Raw genomic sequence first — 24,986 nt, forward strand, 5'->3', positions numbered from 1 at the left:
AACGTGTTTTTAAAAATCTCCATTATAAAGCATTCCATTACAAGGCATACCTTTACAGTGCATACCTTTACAATGCATAATACTTTTAGGGCAACAGTAGAGCGAGTGTTGGCTAGTGTAGGGGTAAAATTACTATGCCCACTCCAAAGAGTGCAACAGTAGGGTAAGTGTTGGATAGTGTAGGGGTACAAATTACTATTCCCACTCCAGTGAGTGCAACAGTAGGGAAAGTGTTGGATAGTGTAGGGGTAAAAATTACCATTCCCATTCCAGTGAGTGCAACAGTAGGGTAAGTGTTGGATAGTGTAGGGGTAAAAATCACTATTCCCACTCCAGTGACTGCAACAGTAGGGGACATTTTGGATAGTGGAGGGGTAATTATTAATATTCCCACTCCAGTGAGTGCAACAGTAGGGTAAGTTTTGGATAGTGTAGGGGTAAAAATTACTATACCCATCTACCCCAAAACCCATACCCAGCCTAAAACTAAAAAAATCTCCATTTCTTATCTTATAATGCGTTGTAATGGCATGCGTTGTAATGGCATGCGTTGTAGTGACATGCGTTGTAATAGCATGTAATGTAAAGGCAGTTGCGTTGTAACAGTTGCGTTGTAAAAGCAGTGCGATATAATGACTGTTTTGTAATGGATGTTTCCCCTTTCACACTTAACAAAATAGTGTGATCCTAGGTAATTGTCGAATTTCACTTTGCCTCCTTTTGCTTCATTATAACATATAAGAGCACTATGAAATACATGAGTTCAGAATATATGCTGTACAAAACATTCTCTCGTGTTTGATTTAATAAACAATAATATTGTTCCATGTATAATAACCTAGGCTACCCAGAGGATTACATACAACTGAGTTGCCTTTAAGTTCACTGTTGACATTGTTGTCAGGGTAGGAGATGGCACGTTTCTATGTTCATTTTTGAAAACTATTAGTAATACTTCGGAATACACTGATATAATCTGATGTACAGGAACATAAATGAGAGGAAGGTGGTCATTGACCCACATGGATATTTAGGTCTGGCTTGACAATGCAACTCTCACCTTACCCAGCCGCGGTCCGTGCAGGTAAGAGTGGTGGGGCGATGGGGCCCGGGGGCTTGGGGGGGTGGAATTTCGATATACGACCATGAGGGAAAATGTATTATTTCTTTAATTTTTCTTCGCACTCATATGTTAAAATATCCCCCTTCCTCCCCCCCCCCCCCCCCCCCAGCTGCACTGCACTTACCTACACGGGCCGCGGCTGACCTAACCTTTCAACCTACACCAATATTATTATACAGTTCTTTGCAGGTACACAAATACATATTAGTTCCCATGAGATCTATTTGTAATGCTTACATTACCATACAGCATTCTTGTAAAGCCAGACCTATTGGCATTGGCATCTGTTTCCTACTCATCAACATTAAGGGCCTAATTACGAGTAGGTCAATGTGTTCCGACTGGTGTGTAAACTCTTGTTTACGCAAGGGTCAGAATTACGAGTTGGAAGGTATTTAACATACACAATAATTATCGGAAAGGTATCTCTTTTTCAAGATATGGTCAATGGTTTCTCTAACTGTAGAATTTCTGCACATTTAAGTGCCAGATTACATGGCAGCAGAGGATACCAGAGTAAAGGTATTGACCCCAGAGCTCACACTTTAACCATTTTTCCCACTTTAAAAAATTAAGGTGGGGGCATTTTAAGGCCTACTGAAACCCAAGTCATAGCATGCACAGACCTACTCCCTCTCCTGTCTTTTTGTTGTGAAAATAGTTGGGCATTTCTCTGGCAATTAAATCTTAGACGTTCAAGTATTTATATTTGTATTGACTGCTGATGTTTCCTGTTTTTATTTCTGCCTAGCATGAGAATGCTATACCTTTTCCAATATTATGTACAACTATTTATGTCCTATTTCCATAGGCTAGTGGGACCTGTTCAGTCATCTCAGCAAGAAAGCCATTCCCTCACTCTGGTGTGCAGAATCTCTCACTTCTAATAGCTGCCATTAAGTATGATTTGCAAACTTATTTTTGTCAAATCCTGCTTTATCTTTTCTTTATATGTAGAATTCTCTTTTTGTAAATTGTGCACTGCCGTGTGATTCGTTTTGCTAGGTCTTGTCCTTTGTGCTCTGATTTCCATTTTATAGACTGTTCAGTTGGCAAAGTTAAACTGGTCTTGGACGCAGACTGCAGGCCTTTATGATGCTTTCTGGGTGGCTCCACTTACAAATGTTTTACTTGGGCCTACAGCACATCTGTCTTGTTAATGGAATTCTGGTTAAATTGAAGCCATCAGTATGACATTTTCATGGCACGTGTTTGCAGCCTGGGGGTTTTCTTTTAAATAGTACACAAGGAGTCTAACATTTCCGAGTGGTTGTGTCTAGTGTTGGTCTCTTGTTCTTTGTGTTGTCCTCCCCAGATATCATGACTCTCCCATCCGCATGTCTCCAGGAACGGCACTATCCGCTGCCGCAACTCTGCAGTCACAGCCATTGTATCTTTTTTCTTTAATGATTTCCCCTGGGAGCCACATGGGTATGTGTGACACACACATCTCCAACTCTATACTAAAATGTGTATCAAAATGTGGAGTATGAGATGTTAAATAAATTGTGACTTTCTGTTTATTCACATGCTCGCTTATTGAAAAGTCACCTTTTAAGTCACTTGCCTGTGGTAAGGAAATCGGACGATTTCCCTCTGCCCTGTCACGGTTTGCTCACTCACTCTTGTTTGAAATTTCTCCGTTCAATTTATCTATTCATTAAATATTTCATTGATATATTATTACTTTCCAATTTTTATTACCAAATTCTGACATTGGGTCTTAATCCAATTGTAAGGGACCTTTGTTTCTCTTAGCATACATTTACCCATGGTCCATTCAGACTTCTAGGGTCTCCTTGTTCTTTTTTTGAATCCTCATAGGAAGCTAAGCCCTTTACTGCAGTATAGATTTTTAGATGTAATTTTTTTCAGTTCAAAAAGATTTTATTAACAAGAAAGAAAAGGCGTCACACCATAATACAACAAGCTGAATACATATCACATCAAAAAAGAATTACAATATAGTAAATAAGTTAGGCTTTTTGTTTAAAAATAAGGAAAATTACACATACAATGATATAAACCCTTAAGGATCGGAAAAAATGGAAGCAATCAGGGGTATTTAAGGAGGCTTTAAAACTTCTTGTTGGGCTGGACAAAGTTGAAATGAACGAGTAACACTAGCATCCAAATACATTGTAATAGGCGACCATAAAGCTAACCTTTTTGGTGCTAAATGCAGAGGGCCCGATTCACAGAACTAACTTAAGACAAAATCCTAAACTTACTACCATTTTGGTATTCACAGAAGGCACTTACTCATTTTGGTATTCACAGAAGGCACTTACTCATTTCGGTATTCACAGAAGTTAGGACTCCTAACTTTAGGACTCCTAAATGCCTTCTGTGAATACCGAAAGTCTTAAAATTAGGATTTTTCTCAGTTTAGTAGTAGCATAGTTAGGACTCCTAACTTTAGGACTCCTAAATGCCTTCTGTGAATACCGAAAGTCTTAAAATTAGGATTTTCTAAATTTAGTAGTCCTAAGTTTAGGACTCCTAACTTTAGGACTCCTAAAAGCCTTCTGTGAATACCGAAAGCCTTAAAATTAGGATTTTTCTCAGTTTAGTAGTAGTATAGTTAGGACTCCTAACTTTAGGACTCCTAAATGCCTTCTGTGAATACCGAAAGTCTTAAAATTAGGATTTTACTCAATTTAGTAGTCCTAAATTTAGATTTAGGACTACTAAATTGAGAAAAATCCTAATTTTAAGACTTTTGGTATTCACAGAAGGCATTTAGGAGTCCTAAAGTTAGGAGTCCTAACTATACTACTACTAAACTGAGAAAAATCCTAATTTTAAGACTTTCGGTATTCACAGAAGGCATTTAGGAGTCCTAAAGTTAGGACTCCTAACTTCTGTGAATACCGAAATGAGTAAGTGCCTTCTGTGAATACCAAAATGAGTAAGTGCCTTCTGTGAATACCAAAATGGTAGTAAGTTTAGGATTTTGTCTTAAGTTAGTTCTGTGAATCGGGCCCAGAGGGTATACAAAGGAGGTATCCAATCTGTGATTATGGCAGACGGCGTACCACCATGCCCTATAGGAAATCTTAGAAAAGTCTTTCCAATTCGCTGTAATTTGCTGGAATGCCACTGCTAGCAATAAATCAACAATTTTAACATTAGACGAAATGTCCTCCCAGCAAGATGATAAACTGCCTAGAAAAACATGAGTATAAGAAAATGGAAAAGCAGTACCAAAAATCAAATTAATTTGGGCCCAAATTCGCCTCCAAAAAGTAAGTACAATAGGACAGGAAAATACCATGTGAAACAAATCAGCTTTAGCAGAAGAGCAAGTCCAACAAGTATCAGGAACTGTAGCAAAACTTTTGCTCAAAACATTAGGTGACAATAAGAGCCTATTATATACAAAAAACAAAGTTTGCGTCGTATGTGCGGCTCTAGAAGATTTACGAAGTTTGACCCACAATTTGTCCCACAAGGATACTGACCAAGAGACTGCAAAGTCTCGCTCCCAGGCTTCTTCAGTTGGAGATTTCTGTCGAGCTCTACCTGTACCATGTAAAAAATTATATAATGTAGAAGCTTTGGGTGTTGTGAGTAACAAGCTTCTTAGTTGTGAGGAAGGATCTGGGTTGGTTGAAGTAATGGGTGCCGCTGTTAAAAAAGAGAGAGCATCCAACACAGCGTCCTTAAGAATGAAATATTGACGCATGAAGGCGGTAGGTAAGTGAAATGTAATGCGGAGTGAGGAAAAGGGTATAAACTCTGAATTAAAGAAGAGTTGAGAAACCCAAGTAAGACCTCTACGATGCCAAGACTTCCAATAGAATGGCTTACCCTGAATGAGCAAACCTCTATTATGGTTAATGTTGCGAAAGTAATGGGATGCACACCATCTATTAAATCTTTTTACAAATGTTATCCAAACCTCTATTATGCCATATTGTAGAACTAAAAAAGGAGTCCATAGTATTATGAGGGAAAGGGAACAAAGGCGATAAAAGCTTAGAAGTCATTTTGATAATGGGTGTAGATAGGGCTTGGGGTTTGCGAGAGAAGGACAGGTATTCATTAAATGAGAAGGGGGAAAGAAAAAGGCGCTCGGTTGCAGTCCATAGGGGGCAGGCCTCCTCATGATCACGCAACCACAAAGAGGCTTGACGTAAAAGAAATGCTTTGTGATACGTCGGGAAATCGGGGAAATTAACTCCACCTTCCGCCTTGGGATGGGTTAACCTAAGTAAAGACATTCTAGGTTTTTTCTTGTTCCAAAGGAAAGAGGAAAGAATAGAATTAATCTTCTGGAAAAAAAATTTGGGGATAAGAACTGGAATATTAGAAATGGTGTACATAATGATAGGGGATAACATCATTTTAATAGTATCAAGTCGACCCCACCAAGATAGATAGAGAGGGTGCCATTTAGCTGTAAGGTCTGAAATTTTTTGTATACACTTATCCATGCACAAAGATACTGTGTCTGAAAGAGAAGATCTGATATGTAAACCTAAATAACGAATATGATTAGGGCTCCAAGTAAAGTGGAAGGCTGTAAAATCAGATTTGAAGGTGTATTTTGTAAGCGGCAAGATCTCACACTTATCATTGTTTAATTTGTAGCTCGAAATGTCAGAATAAGCTTGTACTTCAGCCATAAAGGCAGGAATTGAGTCATCAGGTCGAGACATGAAGAGCAGAATGTCATCCGCATAAGCTGCTAGCTTAATATGCGATCGGGGTGTTTGAAAACCATGCACTTCTGTATTTTGTCGTAACTTTGAAAGAAATGGTTCCAAAGCCAAATTAAAAAGGAAAGGTGAAAAGTGACAACCCTGTCGCACCCCTCTCCCCAAGTCAAAAAATGGAGATATCAATCCATTGACACAAACAGCCGCTCTTGGATTGGAGTACAAAAGAGAAATGAGGGAAATAAAATTGGGACCAAATCCAAACCAATTGAGGGTATATAACAAGTATCTCCATTCAACTCTGTCAAACGCCTTCTTGGCATCCAACGCTATTGCAGCCAGAGGATCTTTAACATGCGAGGATTTTGACAGCACATTAAACAAGAGACGTGTATTATCTGTTATATAGCGGCCCTTGACAAATCCAGACTGCTCTATTCCTAACAGATCCGGCAGAAATGAGTCCAACCTCAAGGCTAAAGCCTTAGAGAAGATCTTATAGTCAATGTTTACCAGAGATATGGGTCTATAATTCTTACAATATTTCGGGTCTTTACCTTCTTTAGGAATTAAGCAAATATGTGCGTCTGAAAAGGAACCTGATGAGCGTCCTGATGTACCGAAAGAACATATTAACGAATGTAATTTAGGCATTAAGAGTTTGGAAAAATGAGAGTAAAACTCGACAGAAAAACCATCCGGGCCGGGTGCTTTGTCACGCTTAAGAGAATGAAGGGCAGTCGTCAACTCTTGCTGCGTTAGGTCTGATTCCAAGAAAGATAAGTCTGGTGGAGTAATCTGGGATTTGTGAATGGTAGAGAAAAATTGTGAAAGGGCATGATCTGTGGGCTGCGTTTCAGAAGCGTAGAGGGTTTTATAAAAAAGAGAAAATTCATGCAAAATGTCCCCATCTTTAAACTTCAAATATAATTCTGCATCGTAAATAGATTCAATGTTCAATTTATTGTGCTTAACTTTCAAGTAATTAGCCAAGATTTTCCCAGCCTTGTTTTTCCCCCCATAAAATTTTGCACTGGATTTTAATAAATAAAGGGACGCATCATCTGTAGACTTCTTGTTAAATTGCATTTTGGCCTTAATAAGAGCATCTAAACAATCCTTTGAGTGTGAGGTGTAGTAAGAGTGCTCCAGTCTCTTGATGTCCTGAAGTAGGTTTGTAACCTGTGTACGTGCGTTCTTACGTTTCCTTGCAACAAAGGTTAGTATAAAATCCCTAGCAGAAGCCTTAAAGGCATCCCACAGAGTAGAAATGGGCATAGAATCAGTTTGATTAATCATGTAAAATTTCTGAAAGAAAGAGGTAAAGGAGGTGGTAAATTTTGGGTCCAGTAGAAGGGAATTATTAAAGCGCCACCTCTTCGGACCGTCGGATTTGGGTAAAATGTCAATGCCAATGGAAACCGGAGCATGATCTGATAACAAAATAGGGCCAATCTCTGCATGGGTAAGAGTCTGCGAGACGGTATGGGAAACAAAAATATAATCAATTCGTGATTGGGAATGATGCGATGGGGAATAAAAAGTGAATTCCTTGGTGGTTGGATTGCATAGTCGCCACGCAATAAGCAGTTTGTGTTGGGCTATGGCATGGACAAACGATTTATGAATCTTATTAGGCACAAAAAGGACCTTTGAGTGCCTATCAATAAACGGGTCAAGAACCTGATTACAGTCCCCAGCCAAAATAAAGTTATCAGTAATGCAGTGAGAGATTTGCTTGGCAAAGGTGGACCAGAAGGAAGGGTCTCCACATGTGGGGGCATAAACATTTAGGAGAGAGACTGGAACACTCTTTAAAGATAATCTAACATGTATCCATCTACCATGAGTGTCCGACTCTTGAGATAAGAGTGAAAATGAGAGTGTTTTGTGACAAAGTATCATCACTCCATTGCGTTTGCCATCTCCAGGAGAATAGAAAACCTCTCCCACCCAACCTCTCTTTAACTTTAAAGATTCAACATCCGTGAGATGGGTTTCTTGCAAGAAGACAATATCCGCATTCAATTTGGCCAAATGAGACAAAACTCTCTGTCTTTTGATGGGAGAATTTAACCCCCGTACATTCCAAGTTATCAAATTTAAAGACATAGTCTAAGAAAAAATTGGTGAACTAATAACATGAGATAAAAACCAAAATCTGATAAAGAAAAACTCAAAACAGAGAGAAAGAAAAAAGTGATAATTAAGCCGAGAGCAAAAAAGAGAAGAGGATAGAAGCCATATAGTAAGAGCCAAGAAAAAAGCAGGAAATCAAATAGAAATGATAATATAGTGACGGCAGAAAAGAGAAATAGTACAGCTGAATAAGAAAAGAGTTGCAGCAAAATGATGTGAGACGGAGAAATAAGAATAAATGATGAAAGAAAATACAGCAAAAAGCATTCAGAAAGAATAATAGGAACAATAAAAAGGCATACGCGAACAAATTGTGGAATACAATGAGCAAATATATCAGGTGCGACACAAAAAACAACAAATAACACAACAAAAACATACCTAAAAAGGGAGATTGTGGAGGAGGGGGAGGTGAGACCACGAGGACAAACGAGGCATCCGAGCAAGGACACACGGGAAACCAGGGAGGAATCACGCCAAAAAGAATATAGGATCTGTGGAGATGAAGAACAATCAATTAAAACCAATTGGTAACGAAAGCAAGATACGCGGCTTCAACTGAGTCAAAGCCATATCTGGCCATAGCATTCAAACAACCAAAATGTAAGAAAAATAAGCCAGAACATTAAAAGAGAAGACTTATGCAAAACCTGAAAAAGTAACGACAAGGCAGTAATAGAAGCAAAACATTAAGGCTTGGAAAAAGATGTGGAGGCGGAGGAGTCCATGCTGACTGGTCTGCAAGAGTTAATGAAGCTCTGTAATTTCACCGGATCTTCATATGTAATGGTCTTGTTGTTATAGGTGACCTTAAAGAGGCAGGGGTGGAAAAGTCCATACCGAGCTCCCAAAGAGCGAAGATCAGGCCTCATACTGAGGAATGCCTTACGTCTGTTAGCGGTAGCTTTGGCATAGTCCTGAGCGAAAAATAGCATAGAACCATACCATGTGATTTTCGAGATGGCTTTAGCCGCTGACAGCACCTTGATCAAATCAGTATACTCCAGGAAATATAAGATTACGCCTCTTGGCCGTTGGGATTGCGCATTAGGAGAGGCGACTCGGCCCAATCTGTGTGCACGTTGAACATTTAGCACGGTACCCTCCGGGAGGTGAAGCAATTGAGGTAGGAAAGATCTGAAAAAGGAGACAGCGTCCGACCCTTCAAGACCTTCAACCAAACCATAAATTTGCAGGTTATTACGTCGATTCCGGTCTTCAAGGCCCTCCAGTTGACGCTGGAGCTCAGAAACTTGGGAATGGAGTTGAGAAACACTTGCGCTCGAGGTCTTAAGTGAAGAAACACTATGCTCAACTGCCGAGACTCTGGCGTCCAACTGAGACCAATTTTCTCTGAGGACCTGCAATTTAACATTTGTCTCCTCCATAAATGGGCAGAGAGCTCGGATTTCCTCCAACAGGAGCTCCATGGAGACCGGCGAGGCTGATTTAGGCGGAGAAGGGGGGTCTTTTTTCAATCGCTTCGTGACAGACTTCCCTTGCAATGCAGAAGGAGGATCCATTGCTGTTTCAGAGGATTGTGACGCAGACGACAAAGTATCCTTGAATTTGGAAAATTCTGTAAAAATTCTAGAGTTCTTAACAAAAGATTGCTTCGCGACAGAGGAACCTCTGGACCTGCCCATCAATTTTAATGAAGGTGATGAAAAAACTGTGAAAAATAAAATGACCAGTCCAACTATGACCTGCGCAGAATACCTGTTAGTAATTCCCCCTCATAAGGGAATTCTCACTCTCTTGTGGACATCTGTAAACCGCAAACGACGATGGCCAGAAGCCAGAACCTGTTGATGATGGCAAGTGGTAAAAAGGCTAAGTAACATAGCAATAGGCATATGAGCTGAAACTCCTCACGAACATCATAAAATGGCTGCCCAAAAATAAATCAGCTCACCCTGGAAATAAACATGGAACTGGAAGTACATGTAGTTGAGGAGGAAGAGGTACAGACAAAAAAGTACCTAATTCATAGTTCACATCGTCTGCTTGTAGTCACCGGAGGCACTAGACATCACGAAGCTGCGCTGCGCTGCCTGAAGGCTCCGTTCGCGGCAGGAAGACAAAATGGCGGCCGCTACGGAGCGTTGTTCGTCAAGCGACTAATGTAGGGGCGAAAAGCAGCTTCTCATCGTGCGCAAACAAGTAGCGATCTTCGCGCTGCAGCCAGTATACCTTTATGCCTCATTTCTCCCCTTCCGACTTCAACGAGGACAGCGGAAAGCGCGTTTACTCCGAGGTGAGCCCGGGAGCCTCACTCGGACGCCGCCATTCTCCGCGGGCGTTAGCCACGCCCCCCTAGTTGTAATTTTTAAAATGTGCTTTTCCCCTGCTCGTGTCTGTTTCCATTTGCCTCTGTTTTTCTGCAAACTTGGTATTTTTAAACTGATGCTTTGTTCTACCCGTTTGTATATTAATTTACCTCTTATCTATCTGCAAACTTGGTATCTTCAAACTGCTGTTTTGTTCTACCTGTGACTCTATGCATTTCCCTCCTAGTTTTTCATAAAGACTGTATTAAGCATCACCACCCATTCACATCAGTGGCTAACCAGAGTGTGCTTAGGAGACTGCTTAATCTGCTCTGTAGTTTTAAAATGTGCTCAGAAAGTGTATTCAGCACTCGTTTTTTGGTTTGAAAAGTGATTAGTTTAAATGTGTGCAAAGCAGTATTTCAGTGGCTTCAAAATTGTCCGTCACCTGAAAATTAGAATCTGGAAGCTGGGAAGTGTAGATTGTGCCTGTCTGGAGATTCCGAATAAAGGAGCACCTCCCTGCCACAGCATTCAGGGCTTAAGGTCACTTTGATATGTTTTCTATGGGTTGTTGCATCTGTTGCTGTGATCGGTTGCTAGGACTAGTACTTCTAGGACTAAGGGCCTAGGTTTTGAGTTCTGATTGACTGTTTGGGCTAGGGTTCTGATTAGCTACTAGGGCTAGGTTTTCCTATTGGACTTAGGGCTTTGGCTTTGATTGGCTGTTAGGACTAGGGCTGTGATTGATTAATAGGTCCAGATCTACCATTGGCTCTAGGGTTTAGGGTTAAAGTTCTGATTGGTTAGACGTTGGGTTCCATCGGCCAATAGGGCAATTTTAAGCATAGGGCTCAGGGAATCTCAGCCCGGGCGTCGTAGCTAAGTGAGAAGGGTACTGGGGCAGTTGCCTGTTTGGACTTGGCAGAGAGGACAAGAACAGTTGTCTGTTTGGGCTGGGTGGAGAGGACAAGGGCAGTTGCCAGTTTGGGCTTGTTCGAGTTGGGCCTAGGGTCAGAGATGTTGCCCAATTTTCACTTACGAGCTACCACCTTAAGACATCCATATCCCCCAACATCTAAACACAAAATCAGCAAAGGCATTCTACTCATGCATCACAAACAAACCTCATACAGATTTCAATGTGTATTGAACCACTACACAACCCCACACACTACCACTAAGCACAATTCTTACACTATAGCACCTGTATTCTCACACAAAACACAACCTATACTACCAACACATACCAACACAACGCTACATTATACATAAGTTTAATGCATCCAGACACACACGCTGTGTTCTAACAAAACACCAGCTGTATCCTCTACTTGCTCCTAAAAGAGCCCCTTTTGTCATCACAAAACCTATACTCAGCCTTCCATCACACCAGCCACTAACACTGGCATCCCCTCTTTACCAATTACACACAAACATACAATCCTTACATCAATCAATCAGGGTTGGTAAAGTGCATCTACTCACTTGTGAGGGTCTCAAGGCGCTGGGGTAGAAGGGGCGGCTCCGTTGAGATTGCTGGAGGTTGATGGGGAGTGTGTTCCAGGCTTTGGCTGCGATGTAGGGCAAGGACTTTCCTCCCGTTCTGGTCTTGTTGATACAAGGGACGGTGGCCAGAGAGCTGGACTGAACCGAGGTTTCTTTTGGGTGTGTGGAAGGAGACTCAGCTATTCAAGTATGCAGGACCGATGTTGTGAAGGGTCTTGTATGCGTGGATGAGGAGTTTATAAGGTTATTCTTCTTTCGACTGGAAGCCAGTGGAGATCGCGGAGGTGTTTGGTGATGTGACTGCAATGGGGGATGTCGAGGTTCAGTCTGGCCGCGGCGTTCTGGACAGACCGGAGTTTGCAAAGGAGTTTCTTATTGACTCCACCACACACATTTGATCCAGTGATCGAATCTAACACAAACACCCATAACTCCTGTCCATCCCCTCTTGCACACCACATACTCTTCTCCAAAACACATCACCAACCCTATACTATTCAAACACCTATAACCAACAGTACGGTACATACAAATCTTCAACAGAAAACAACTACATCAATATCTCCTTTCGTTCTGCCCCACATCTAGTTGGAACTTGGTACAGACCCAAGTGGATCTATACAAATTCACTCGGAAACTGAAACTACATTCCTTTTTCTCTGACGGAACCCAACAACAGAGACAACCAGGTCACCCCAACATCACTAGTCATCTCTCAGCCAAAGACTTAGAAGACATCAACTTATTAACACACTTGTCTACGGATGCTCCAACAGATGATTTGGAATCTCTTACAAGCACGGCAGAAGAATTGGATATTGACATTTTTTACTGTAAAACCACAACACTTAGGGGCAAATCTAAATTTACGCCAATCTTACCAGCTGGCAATCCAATAGACACTTTTTTCTCGGCAGTGAGTAATGACCTGATATCTGAACATCACAAATATCTGTCCAAACGAAAATATCTCACACATAACACAACACGAGAAGAAGAACATGCACTATACTATTGGAACTCAAAAATGATTCATCGTTAACAATCAAGGAAGCAGACAAAGGGGGCAATATTGTCATCCTCAACACATCGGACTATCTTCAAGAAGCCGAACGCCAATTGCAAGACCCCGTCTGCTACAGCAAACTTACCAACAATCCGACTAAAGACATACAAAACAAACTGCAGTGCTTATTGAACAAATGGTACGAAAAAGGTCTTCTCACACTGGCAGAAAAACAACTTCTCTTCATAGACACGCCAGTAACTCCGACCCTATACCTTCTGCCCAAAGTCCACAAGCCAGGTACACCTCCGAAAGGAAGACCCATCATTGCAGGTATCGACTCTATATGCTCCAGGATTGGGGCGTATATTGATGAGGAACTTCAGCCGTTCATGAGAGACCTTCCCTCATTCATCCGGGACACTAAGGACATACTACAGAAGCTGAATAACATCACATGGCAACCGGACTACCTTCTCTCAAGCATTGATGTCGTCAGTCTATATACGTCAATTCGACACCCTGATGGTATAGCGGCAGTAAGGAAATGCCTACTAGGAAGATCAGTACACTTCACCGCGAGAAACAACATGATTCTGGAAATCCTGGAATTTTGCCTATATAACAACTTTTTTCTATTCAATGGTACCTATTACCTACAGACCCAAGGTACGGCGATGGGGGCAAAATTTGCTCCTCCATACGCCTGTATCTTTATGGGGGAAGTAGAGCGTCACTGGATTTGGAAGGATCATGAACCAAACTACTCCGAGAACATAGTCATGTGGGGAAGATACATCGATGACGTGCTGCTAATATGGCAAGGATCTGAAGAACATCTACGTAACTTCCTCAGAACCCTGACACCAAATCAATGGGATATCAATATCACCTATACCATATCTAAAAATGAAATAGAGTTCCTGGACGTAAAAATATCTTTTGAAGACAACGCCTTACTAACACAGTTTCATCGTAAAACCACAGCCGCTAACTCCATTTTACACGCGACCAGCAGTCATCCACAGCATACCATCAAAAATATACCAGCAGGAGAATTCCGCAGGGCCAGAATCAATTGCAGTTCAGACCAAGGATTTGAAATACACTCCAGGGACATTACATCACGACTCGCCCAACGAGGATATAATACCAGTTCTCTTAGAAACACTCAACAACAAGTCTCTACTCTGGACAGAAACAATCTTCTACAAAACAGGAAAAAGAAGGAGACGGAACCTACCATACGCTTCCTTACCCCTTTTCACAACGGTCATCACCACATACGGAAAGTGCTCAAAAAACATTGGAACCTATTAACATTAAACCCAACCATCAGATCTGCAATAAAAGACCAACCACAACTCAGCTTTAAGAGAAGCAAAAATCTGAGAGACTCACTATGTCCATCATTCTTTGAAGCCAGACAACTTTCCTACAGAAACCACATGGATTCTACACATGCTCCAACTGCTCAATATGTAAACTAGGCCAATCAAAATTACAACAAACAACAATAAATGGACATACAATTACTATCCATGATTTCATCAACTGTGAGAGCACTAATGTGATCTACCTCATCACATGTCCATGTGGTCAACATTACATTGGGAGCACAACCCGCCCACTCAAAAAGCGGATACAGGAACATTATCGCAACATCAACAAAACAGATGATAGACAACCTTTAGTTGAGCACTATAATCTATACCATGAACATAATCGGAACTTTGTCTTCTGTGGCTTAGAAAAGATCCGACAACCCGATAGAGGAGGAAATTTGGAACAACGTTTGAGACAGAAGGAAAGCTCCTACATAATCCGTTGTGGAACTGTAGAATTTGGTCTCAATAAAGATCATGAGTGGCATCATTGGCTGTAAAAACAAACTGACAACATCAAATAGCTATCAAAAAGACTGAAATGGATGTCGAAATATTCTCAGACACACTGATGATGACACCTATGTGTATATATGTATATTCAGTTTTTACAATGCACTGTTGTTTTCCTGTTTTCTTTCCACCAAACTGTTCCCCGATCTGCAAGTCATAATCATCTTTCGGGTTTCCCCTGACTGGCCCTACTAAAACCCATAGAATAAACAGAGCGATTAGCGCCATAAATGGAAAATACAATAACAAAATAATTCCTTTCTTGAGTTATCCTTCTCACCCAAACATCGCGGTAATCAACACAAAAAAACAATACAATCAAAATTAAAACGAAAAGATAAGCAAAATAAAATATAGGAATAAAGTAAACCCTACGTATCTGTGAACACTGTTTATAATAAATACAGACTAGAAACAGTGAACTAACTTAACTATAGAATGGTCTAAGCCCATTTCAAGATGGCGTCGGTGGTCTTATTAAATCACTAGCGCACAGTAACAAATTAAATCGAACTGAATGGAGATCATGTAGTTTCTATGATTATACCACAAAGCGGCGCGGACCAACAAAGTAACTTCGTATAGCCGGTCGCACAAAATAAATAAAATTAAATACATCTTTAAAAATATATACTAAATAGGGAACAGAGCGAATTAAAATATAACGAAACAGGATGAAAATCCACTTTTTAATAATATACAATAAATAAGTAGATTTGAGACATAAACCGTTTCGCTAAAGGAACATAACAACACTCAAAGATGGCGCAACAAAACATCCCCATCTGACGTGAATAACACGTGACAGGCCGCATTAACCCCTTTAAGATGGCCGCGGATCAGAACGCGAATACGACGCGCGGAAGACTACCAGAGACGGCATTCCCGCCGTGATCCTGATCTTATGCCTGAAAGTAAGTAGACTTCTCCTAGGCAATGTTCTGTTAACAGAACTCGGCTGGCGTTTGAGTCCCTAAATAATAATAACTGTTTCCCCCATCATGTGCCATTACGCTGATTTCGAAACGGGTTACTTTACTTCCTATAACCGATATAACCAATTCATTAACCTTTTCCTTTATGCTATCAACTATTGGGCCCCCAGAACCTTTTCATTATCATAGGAAACAGAATAGAGAAGACATATAAGGAGAATAAGACTGTAATGATTGTAAATAATGGTATTGCATAGCCAAAATCTATAATTCACATTACCGGATGGTCCTCTGTATGAATTAATGCATACTGTACAAATTATTTCGTGACCAGACTGCCTCTCAATATGATTAGCCTGTTGCAATTTTCGTTATTGTACCAATACATATTGTTTCATGCAGAGGCTGGTATACTTGTATTTTACAAGTAACCTGTGAAAAGAATGACGAGATAATGAAGATAACATGACCTGTTTGAGATGTTTAATATCGAAAGAAATTTGAAAGCACATCCCCAGGTAAAACCTGCTCGCACTCTTTTGCCTTAACCACAGCTCTTGGTTATTGGACTCTATACTTTACCAACTTCAACTAATTCTTTCTAGCGCAGCATTTCTCTCCCTGCATAGGTTGCTTAGTTTCTTTATACGTGACCTCCGATAAGAACTGAACTAACTTTGACATATGTTAAGCACTACTAAGTCCTAATACTGATTAAATCAATGAATAATAGTCAATTAAAATAACTTGTTCACTATAATTTCTTAGCGACTTGACATATCCAGACTTACCTATAGACACGGGTTTTGTTCAAAATCACGCTTTATTTTCTTCTTTCTTAATACAACTTCTACTCACAGGGAGTGGTCACACTAACTTCTCTTAGTTCACTTAATTTCTTCTCCTAGGATTAATTCCTTTTTGTCCTTTCTTCCCTTGTCCCCGTACAGCCTTGAGAAAGCCCCGGCCTCAACTGAGCCTAGGGGGCGAAACACGTGTTGGCTGTCCATGTTCATTTGATTTTTCATGTTCATTCAAATCACGAATAAAAAGAACTCTCTGTTTCTACCAAAAGCCTGAATATGGTTCATTACAAGAGAGAGGGGATTTGACTCACTACTATAAATACATCAATATCTCCTCTCACTTCTCCACAAAAACAAAACACAGAGATCTAAGCTTTACTCTGTAGTACCATCACAATATACCTCTATCAATCTATTCTCTATCTTCACTCTCTCATCCCATCCCCTTTCTGCTACTATGATCTCATAATAACCCTTCCAAGTCTCCTCCCTCCTCTATGCCTTCTAGCTCTCCCTAAACATCAGTTTACTACTATGATCTCCCAAACAATCCTACTAAATTCTTCCTCATGTTATATCTCCTTTGACTTATCCCAAACCTCATTTTCTACTCTGATTCTATTTCTCCCTGATCCCCTTCTAAAGGCTCTTCCCACCTCCATCTCTCCTTTACTCATCCCAGACCTCAACTTACTACTGTGATCTCCCAATTAACACTTCTGTTTTTCTTCCCTCTTCTATTCCGCCATTACTCTATTCAATCCAACTAACAGACTTGCATTGGCTCTGCTCAAATGAACTTGTACCTCTCTATACTAATACTATACTCATATTTCCCTATACCAGTCCACCACTAATCCTTTTCGGTTCCAGAGTTGCGTGCTACTCACCAAAAAGCAATTTGACGCCTCGTCAGAGGTAGTAAGTGCTATATAAATATTATTACAAAAGCCATTTCCTTCATCCAACCCACAACTTTAGTTTCAGATGCACTTTGATGACTATCTTTTGAAGAAGTTGTATCCTGTGTTTGACTGTGGTCTTTTACCCACTATATTTGAGAGAAAATATAGCCTAACAGCCAGAGCTGCTGACCTTGGCTCTGGGGTACCAGGGACAAGTCCTGGACTAGACTCAACATTCTGTGATTTTTTATTCAAATCACTTAATTTCCCATTGTCTAAAATAAAATGTGTAATCTAATCTGGTGCTCATGCAAATCACTTTCTCGCTCTTGGGCCAATATAATAATATATATTTAAAAACCCTGCATAATATAAATATATATATATTTACAAACAGATATTTATGCTCATCAATATCTTGGGACATTAGCGCACATTTTTGACTAGGACCCTTTAGGACGTTTATGAGCTGCCATTAAATTTCCTTTGGGAGATAAAATGGGAAAACATATCTGTTTGAGCCCCTACCGTTAAGCTTTGTTGTCTGATCAGAACTGCATGAAAAATGGCATGCTGGACCTTAGCTACATATCCTAAATGAATTCTAAATTTGTTAACGCTCTGCCCATGGGGGCCAAAGTTATGTCAGTGAAATTGCTCACCCTCCCTCGTAGCTCCACCATTAAGTGAGGCCTTCCCCAGAGCCCCTGCACTCTCGAGTATTGGTGTTCGAGGCCCTCCTCTACCCGCAGGTTTCACCTGCGCCTCATCCCTGGTGGTCCAGTGGACCTCTGTCTCCATTCTCTTGCTCCGCTTTCTCTCCTTTTTCCCTCGTTTTTTCCCCTCACTTCTATCTCCCCCCTTCACTCTCCTTCTGGGTCTTTTCTCCATTTTCTGTTGTTTTCCCCTCATTTCAAGCTCCCCCTTCACTCTCCTTCTGTGTCTTTCCTACGTTTTTCACTCGTGTTTTACCCTCATCTCAATCTCCCCCTTTCACTCTCCTTCTGTGTCCTCTGTGTCTTTCCTCCACTCTTTCTTGCACTTTTGCTGCCTTATTTGCACTTTTCTCTCTCTTTTTGCCTTTTTCCTTTTGCCTTTTTCAGCCAGTTTTTCCCCGCTGCTGCTGCCCCCGAGGCCCTTCCCCCCCCCAGCACGACCAGTGCGACCGGCCCAATCCAGCTCCCCTCCCCACTCCCAGCTGTCCAGCCTTCCCCGACCCCTACTTATTGACGGCCACCGGCGTGCCAAAGGCAAGTCCGTCTGCGCCCATCCACGACCTGACTGCGACCAGCACGAGGAACCCTGGATCTCTGCACCACCAACGCTATGACCCAGCTGCACACCAAGCTCTCAACCCAGGCCGCAACAACAACAACTGCAAGCTAGCATCACCAGCTGACACCCACGGACCCTTTAGCTTTCACTGCTGTAGACACACCTGCAGCACTGCCAAGACCACGGACCCAGTGCAACCTGCCCGCAAGAACACAACCGAACCGAAGACCCTGCAATGCATCCTCCTCAACGTCCAATCCCTCCACAAACACGCCACCGAAATCTGGGACCTCATCGACAGCACCACCCTGGATGTAGCATTCTTTACTGAAACCTGGACCAACACCACCTCGGGACCGGACATCGCCATCGCCATTCCCCAAGGATACAAGATCTCCAGGAAGGACCGCCCCACCCACCTGGGAGGAGGAATTGCCATCACCCACAAATCCACCCTCTGCCTGAGCACACTCCCCGACGAGCCCACAGACCTGATGGAACACCTTCACTTCAAGATACTGGCCAGCCCTACCTCCACCCTCCGAGGAACCCTCATCTACCGGCCCCCTGGACCCCATGGACTTTTCACCAACTCCATCATGGACATCATCTCCCCGCATACCATCGCGTCCACCAACTGCACCCTACTGGGAGACCTCAACTTCCACCTCGACAACCAACTGGACCCCAGCACCACATCCCTCCTGGACAAACTCCACAACATTGGACTCCGCAAGATCGTGACCGAACCCACGCACTCAGCAGGACACACTCTCAACCCCCTCTTCACAACAGGAAACTCCATCACCTTCAGCCACACCACCGAACTCCCATGGACTGACCATCCATGCGTCCACTCCACCTTCAGAACACCCACCATCCACAGACACCAGCACCTGCTCCCATGAAGAAACTGGACCAGAATCACCGACGACCAGCTAACCTCATCACTCAGCAACTCTACACCAACCATCGCGGAAAACGACAACCCCAACACCGCAGCCCGAACCCTGCACAGATGGATCTCCGACAGAGCCAACACCATAGCCCCCCTCAAGAAAAAAAACAACACCCACGCCAAGAAAGCTAGATGGTTCACCACCAAACTTCGAGAGTCCAGACGCACTTGTCACTGCCTCAAAAAGGCAGGGAGGAACACCAAATACACAGAAGCCCACAACAACTTCAGAACTGCCACCAACGCCCATCACCAACTCCTCAGAAAAACGATTGAAGACAGAATCTCCACTCATGCACACAACAGCAAAGAACTCTTCAACATCATCAAGGAATTCGCCCAACCCACCAGCGAGTCCACCGACATCCCTCCCTCACAAGACCTCTGCGACAAACTCAGCACCTTTTTCCACCACAAAATCAAGAGCATCTCCACAACTTCGACGAAGACAATCAACACACTGAACCCTCACCAACCACCCCCGACACCCTGAAGCCAGCAATCTACAACTGGACAGCCCTCACCACCGAAGACACACTGAGGATGATCCAATCCAGGGCCCCAACGGACCCCTGCCCCATCACATTTTCAACAGAGCTGCCGACACCATCGCACCCATGCTCTGCCACACCATCAACCAATCCCTGGCAACCGCCTCGTTCCCCCATGACTGGAAAAACGCTGAGATCAACCCCCTCCTGAAGAAACCTTCGGCGGACCCCACCGACCTCAAAACCTACAGACCCATCTCCCTTCTCCCGTTCCCAGCTAAAGTCATTGAGAAAGCCATCAAACGGCCAACTCGCCACATTCATCGAAGAGCACAACATCCTCGACTCCTCCCAATCCGGCTTCAGAAAAAAACACAGTACGGAAACCGCCCTCCTCGCCGCAACAGACGATATCTGCACCTTACTGGACAAAGGAGAAAAAGCAGGCCTCATCCTCCTCGACCTCTCAGCGGCCTTCGACACGTTCTCTAACCGTACCCTAATACGCAGACTCCACGACGCAGGGATCAAAGACAAGGCCCTCGACTGGATCCGCTCCTTCCTCTCCGGCAGAACGCAGCGGGTCAGACTCCCTCCTTTCCTCTCGGATCCTACACTTACCACCTGCGGAGTCCCCCAGGGGTCCTCCCTCAGCCCTACGCTCTTCAACGTCTACATGGCTCCACTCGCCCCATCGTCAGAACCTACGGACTCTACATTGTGTCATACGCAGATGACACCCAACTCATCCTCTCCCTATCCAACGAACCCAACACCGCCAGACACAACTTTCGAGAAGGCATGGAAGCCATCGCCAAATGGATGAAAATCAGCTGCTTACAACTAAACACCAACAAAACGGAAGTACTCATCATGGGCCCAAACCCTGATGCCTGGAATGACACCTGGTGGCCCCCTGCCCTCGGAAACCTGTCCACCCCCACAGACCACGCACGCAACCTGGGAATCATCCTGGACTCAGAGCTCAAAATGGACCACCAGATCAACTCCATCTCGTCCTCCTGCTTCCACACCCTCCGCCTCCTACATAAGACCTTCAAATGGATCACCCTCGAACACAGAAAGACCGTCACTCATGCCCTGGTTACCAGCAGGCTCGACTACGGCAACACACTCTATGCCGGAATAAACAAAAACCTCACCCGCAATCCAAAACGCCGCCGCAAGACTGGTCCTCAACCTGCCAAGACACTGCCACATCTCCCAGCACCTGCTCACACTCCACTGGCTCCCCATCAAAGCTAGAGTCACCTTCAAGATGCTAACCCACGCTCACAAGGCCCTCCACGACACCGGACCAGCATACCTGAACCGCCTACTCAAATTCCACTCACCCCAAAGGACCCTACGATCAGCCCTGCTCTCCTATGTCATGGTCTCCCGCACCAGAAAGACCAGATCAGGAGGCCGCTCCTTCTCCTTCCGCGCGGCCAGAGCCTGGAACAACCTTCCTCTCCACCTCAGACAGACAACATCGCTCCCCATCTTCGTAAGAAACCTCAAAACCTGGCTCTTCGACAGACCCCCTCCTTGATGGACTGGAACCTGTAACACCCAGCCCCCCAACCCCCAGCGCCTTGAGACCCTTACGGGAGAGTAGTCGCGCTTAACAAACACCTGATTGATTGATTGATTGATTGATTGATTGATTGATTGATTGATTGATTGATTGATTGATGGGCAAAAAAAAGAATGCCTTGTGTAACCATATAAACTCTTACCAGTAACTACCAGGGAAGTGATTTGCTGCAGTCTCCTAATAATGATAATGGTTAACATAGTGCTATGTGGAGGGAGAGAAGTTTTGGTATACAGTTCTTGACCTTGTGTCACTGTAATCTTTTGCTGTCACCAACTTTACAGCCAAGTGAGCTGATGGTAGTCATGCTTGGTAAACAAAGGTGCATCTAATATGCTCCTCTAGACCAAAGAGCTCACTCTATGTTGCACTCCTTGTCGCAGGAAACCTTCAATGCACAAACATGAATGTCGTGTTTGCTGAGGCAAAAAAGTTGAAAACCTACAGAATACGATGTCTTGCATGCAAGACAGGGGTGCGCACTGCTCAGAGCCATAATGTGGACATTTCCCAGCTGAATGCCCTGAAAATCCTGAGTACCATACTTTGTTCTGGCCTCTCTCCCTGTTGACTTCTTCACCATTTTAACTCCATCAGAGATCCAGGAGTTACCTTCAGTATTGAACTATATTTCTCCTCTCAGGTTAGCTCTGAGACCAAACACATGTTCTTCCCCAACCATCACAACCAAGGGATACACTCAGTCCTTCAAACAAAAGATCATATCACCCTTGTCATAGCATTTGCCCTCTCTTGCACAGCATACTGCATTGAAGTTTGTCAGGGCCTCCCAACTACAACATTGTTTAAGCTACAAAGTGCAGCAAATGTTTGCAACCTGACACATCTACATATTGAACGGGAGGTCAGATGCCTAAGGTCAGCCTCCCATTACTGTCTCACCCTGCTTGCATCAACATTAAAATGTTTTTGGGGAAGGTCTCTACACTGTGCAAACTGTGTTTGCTTTGTTCATCCTAAGTTGGCAGAGTATGGCCAGACGTGGGTCCCTTGCTCACTTTGCCACTGGATTCCAATAATACCACACTTGCTGAAATTGATCCAGGGGTAACAGAATAAAAACGAAAAAGGTTTAAAATTTGTTTTTAGCGGTCGAAGGTCACACTGACCTTTCCAATGATGCCTCACTTTGCAAAAACAATTTCACTGTTACAAAGATACATCCTTTGCGCACTTCCAAGAGCTACCGTTGGCGGTGGCATGAGTGTAAGTGAGGAGGGCATCCCAATGCAGTTGGATTAATGGTCTGTGGGATCGTAACCTTGGCGGGATACGCAATGCTTCCTTGATTGTCATAACGTAAAGGTTGCCTCGGCATAAATAGAGGTTGGGAACATGGAATGTAAGGAGCAGTGGCAGATTGGAGAGGGCTTTGCTATTCATGGCCCCAAAAACATGATAAATACCTTGCAATTGTGCAATGTTTTCCTGAAAGAACCAACAAGTCGATTGGAGTGGTTAGAGCTCGATGAGGTAGATTATGTAATATGCATAATATGGCAAAATTGATCATTTTTTGAGGTAGTGATGTGTATTGGGAAAGAGCTAATAGCAGGTGCTTGAAGCATTCTAATATTTCCCTAACTCGCACAGAGATAAGGCTTTTGGATGTCTGGAAGGAAGATGTTTGCGTGCTCTCCTGGTGGTGAACCGTTGGAAGCGCGCAGTTCTTGTGGTGCTAGGTAAAGAATGATAACATCAGGAGACTGCTGTTGAAGGGAACACCCAGCTTACTGGTGGAGAGGGAAGATGTCAGGAAGAAGTTGATGGAAATTTAGTGGATTACAGAGACTGATTGGGACATGACGCGGATGGTTTAATTCTCAAATGACTTGAGCATTAAGAAATGGAGCAACAACTAGAGTCGCAGCCGGAGGTTTTTGATTGGGGGAGGGAGTATATCTGGCCAAGGAGGAAAAGATGGCATGTCATCAGCATAGAGAAGGTATATGATTCCAAAGGAGTGATCATGTTGCCGAGAGTGGTGATGCAAAGAGAGATAATTAGATGGCTCAGGATGGATTCATCGAGGGCACCAAGTGGCAGTGGGTGTGACTGTTAGAGTGACGAGCATCAAAACATGGAGAACAAAGGGGTGGCGAGATAAAGGCTGAACAAGTCAAATGCCTTTCCAAAGATGCTTTGAAAGATGACAGTCACAAGAAAGGTTCGATGAGCCAGTACTTAATGCTGCCAATATGTTGAGCATGTTATGGGTAAAGAAAAGGCAGTTGTGTGTCTGTGTGTAGAGGTGAACAAGTTGGAAGAGTACAACAAAGCTGTAACTCATTAAGAATGCCACCCCATCTGACTCTGGAAGGTAACCTGCAGCTCATAGCCAGTCCTCCATCTTGGTCCATACAAAGCTGTAAGCAAGGTCTAAGCATTCTTGGGACATCCATAAAGCCCAGGCATTTCCTATAGCTGTGCTCCATCCTGGGAAGAGTCCTACAGATGAGTGTGAATCCGGCAAAAACAGTGATAACGTGAATGGCTCTGTTGTACATTATGCTCCATGCTTTCCTTCTTGCAGTTTGCCAGTTTTCTGCTTGGGACACTAGATGAGTTGTATCCTCATAGGCGCATGCGGGGTGGAGAATGAAAGGTTGCCAATGCAAATTGCTCATGACTCCTTGTGTAACTGGTTGTTGTGTGAGGTAGTCTTCATTCATTGTCATTGATGTGACAAGAAATTAAAACACATTTAAAATTGTGATCATTCAGAATGCAAGCTAACTGTGAAAGACCAAGCTCACAAATGCTGAAGAAGATGGTGACTATTTTTGAAATGTACACATGACTATATCTTCCTGTGCAAATGTACCTTTGGGAATAGGGACCTGTCAGTCTATTGTTAGCATTACTGGGGGTGATGTGAGGTTTTCTGAAGGATGAGTTTAAGTTCATTGTGAAGGGTGTCAGGTTGCGTGGTCTTTTGATTGTGTTTGGTGGCATTCAGAGTGTGTCAGGGTGTGGTGCATGAGGCAATCTTGTGTACTTTGGGATTGTTTGCTTGAGTGTTGTGTCTGACAGTGATACGTCAGTTGTAAGTGCATCTATTGCAGTTGTTACCGTGCATGAGCAGGAGTTGTAAAGGTCAGTGGTAATTTGATAGATAATGTATTGCCTCACTTTGAGAACGTCTGTGTGCATTATGAGAGTATAGGTTGGAATTGTGTGAAGGAAGCCTAGAGACATTTTAGAGTTCTCGGAGTGCTAGTAGAGTGTTGTTTTTGGGCCACCAGTGAAAGGGTTTGGCGTTGGTAGGGTATCAGATGGCATATTGGCAGGTAAACAAGAAAATATGACAAGCGGTTTGCGAGTCAAAAAGAGTTGCACAGCCTTATTCACATTTGTGTTCAAGTAATCCACGTAATCAGTTATGT

The 24,986-nt window shown here is 43.0% G+C and overlaps 1 pseudogene; it reads left to right on the plus strand.

Annotated features, from left to right (window-relative positions):
- The first annotated feature begins 9,354 nt into the window (after window positions 1–9,354).
- Window positions 9,355–24,986, plus strand: part of LOC146801883 (FRAS1-related extracellular matrix protein 2-like) — a 39,024-nt pseudogene continuing 23,392 nt past the window's right edge.

The sequence above is a fragment of the Triturus cristatus genome, chromosome 8, assembly GCF_964204655.1.
Source record: "Triturus cristatus chromosome 8, aTriCri1.1, whole genome shotgun sequence".
Classification (NCBI taxonomy): domain Eukaryota; kingdom Metazoa; phylum Chordata; class Amphibia; order Caudata; family Salamandridae; genus Triturus; species Triturus cristatus.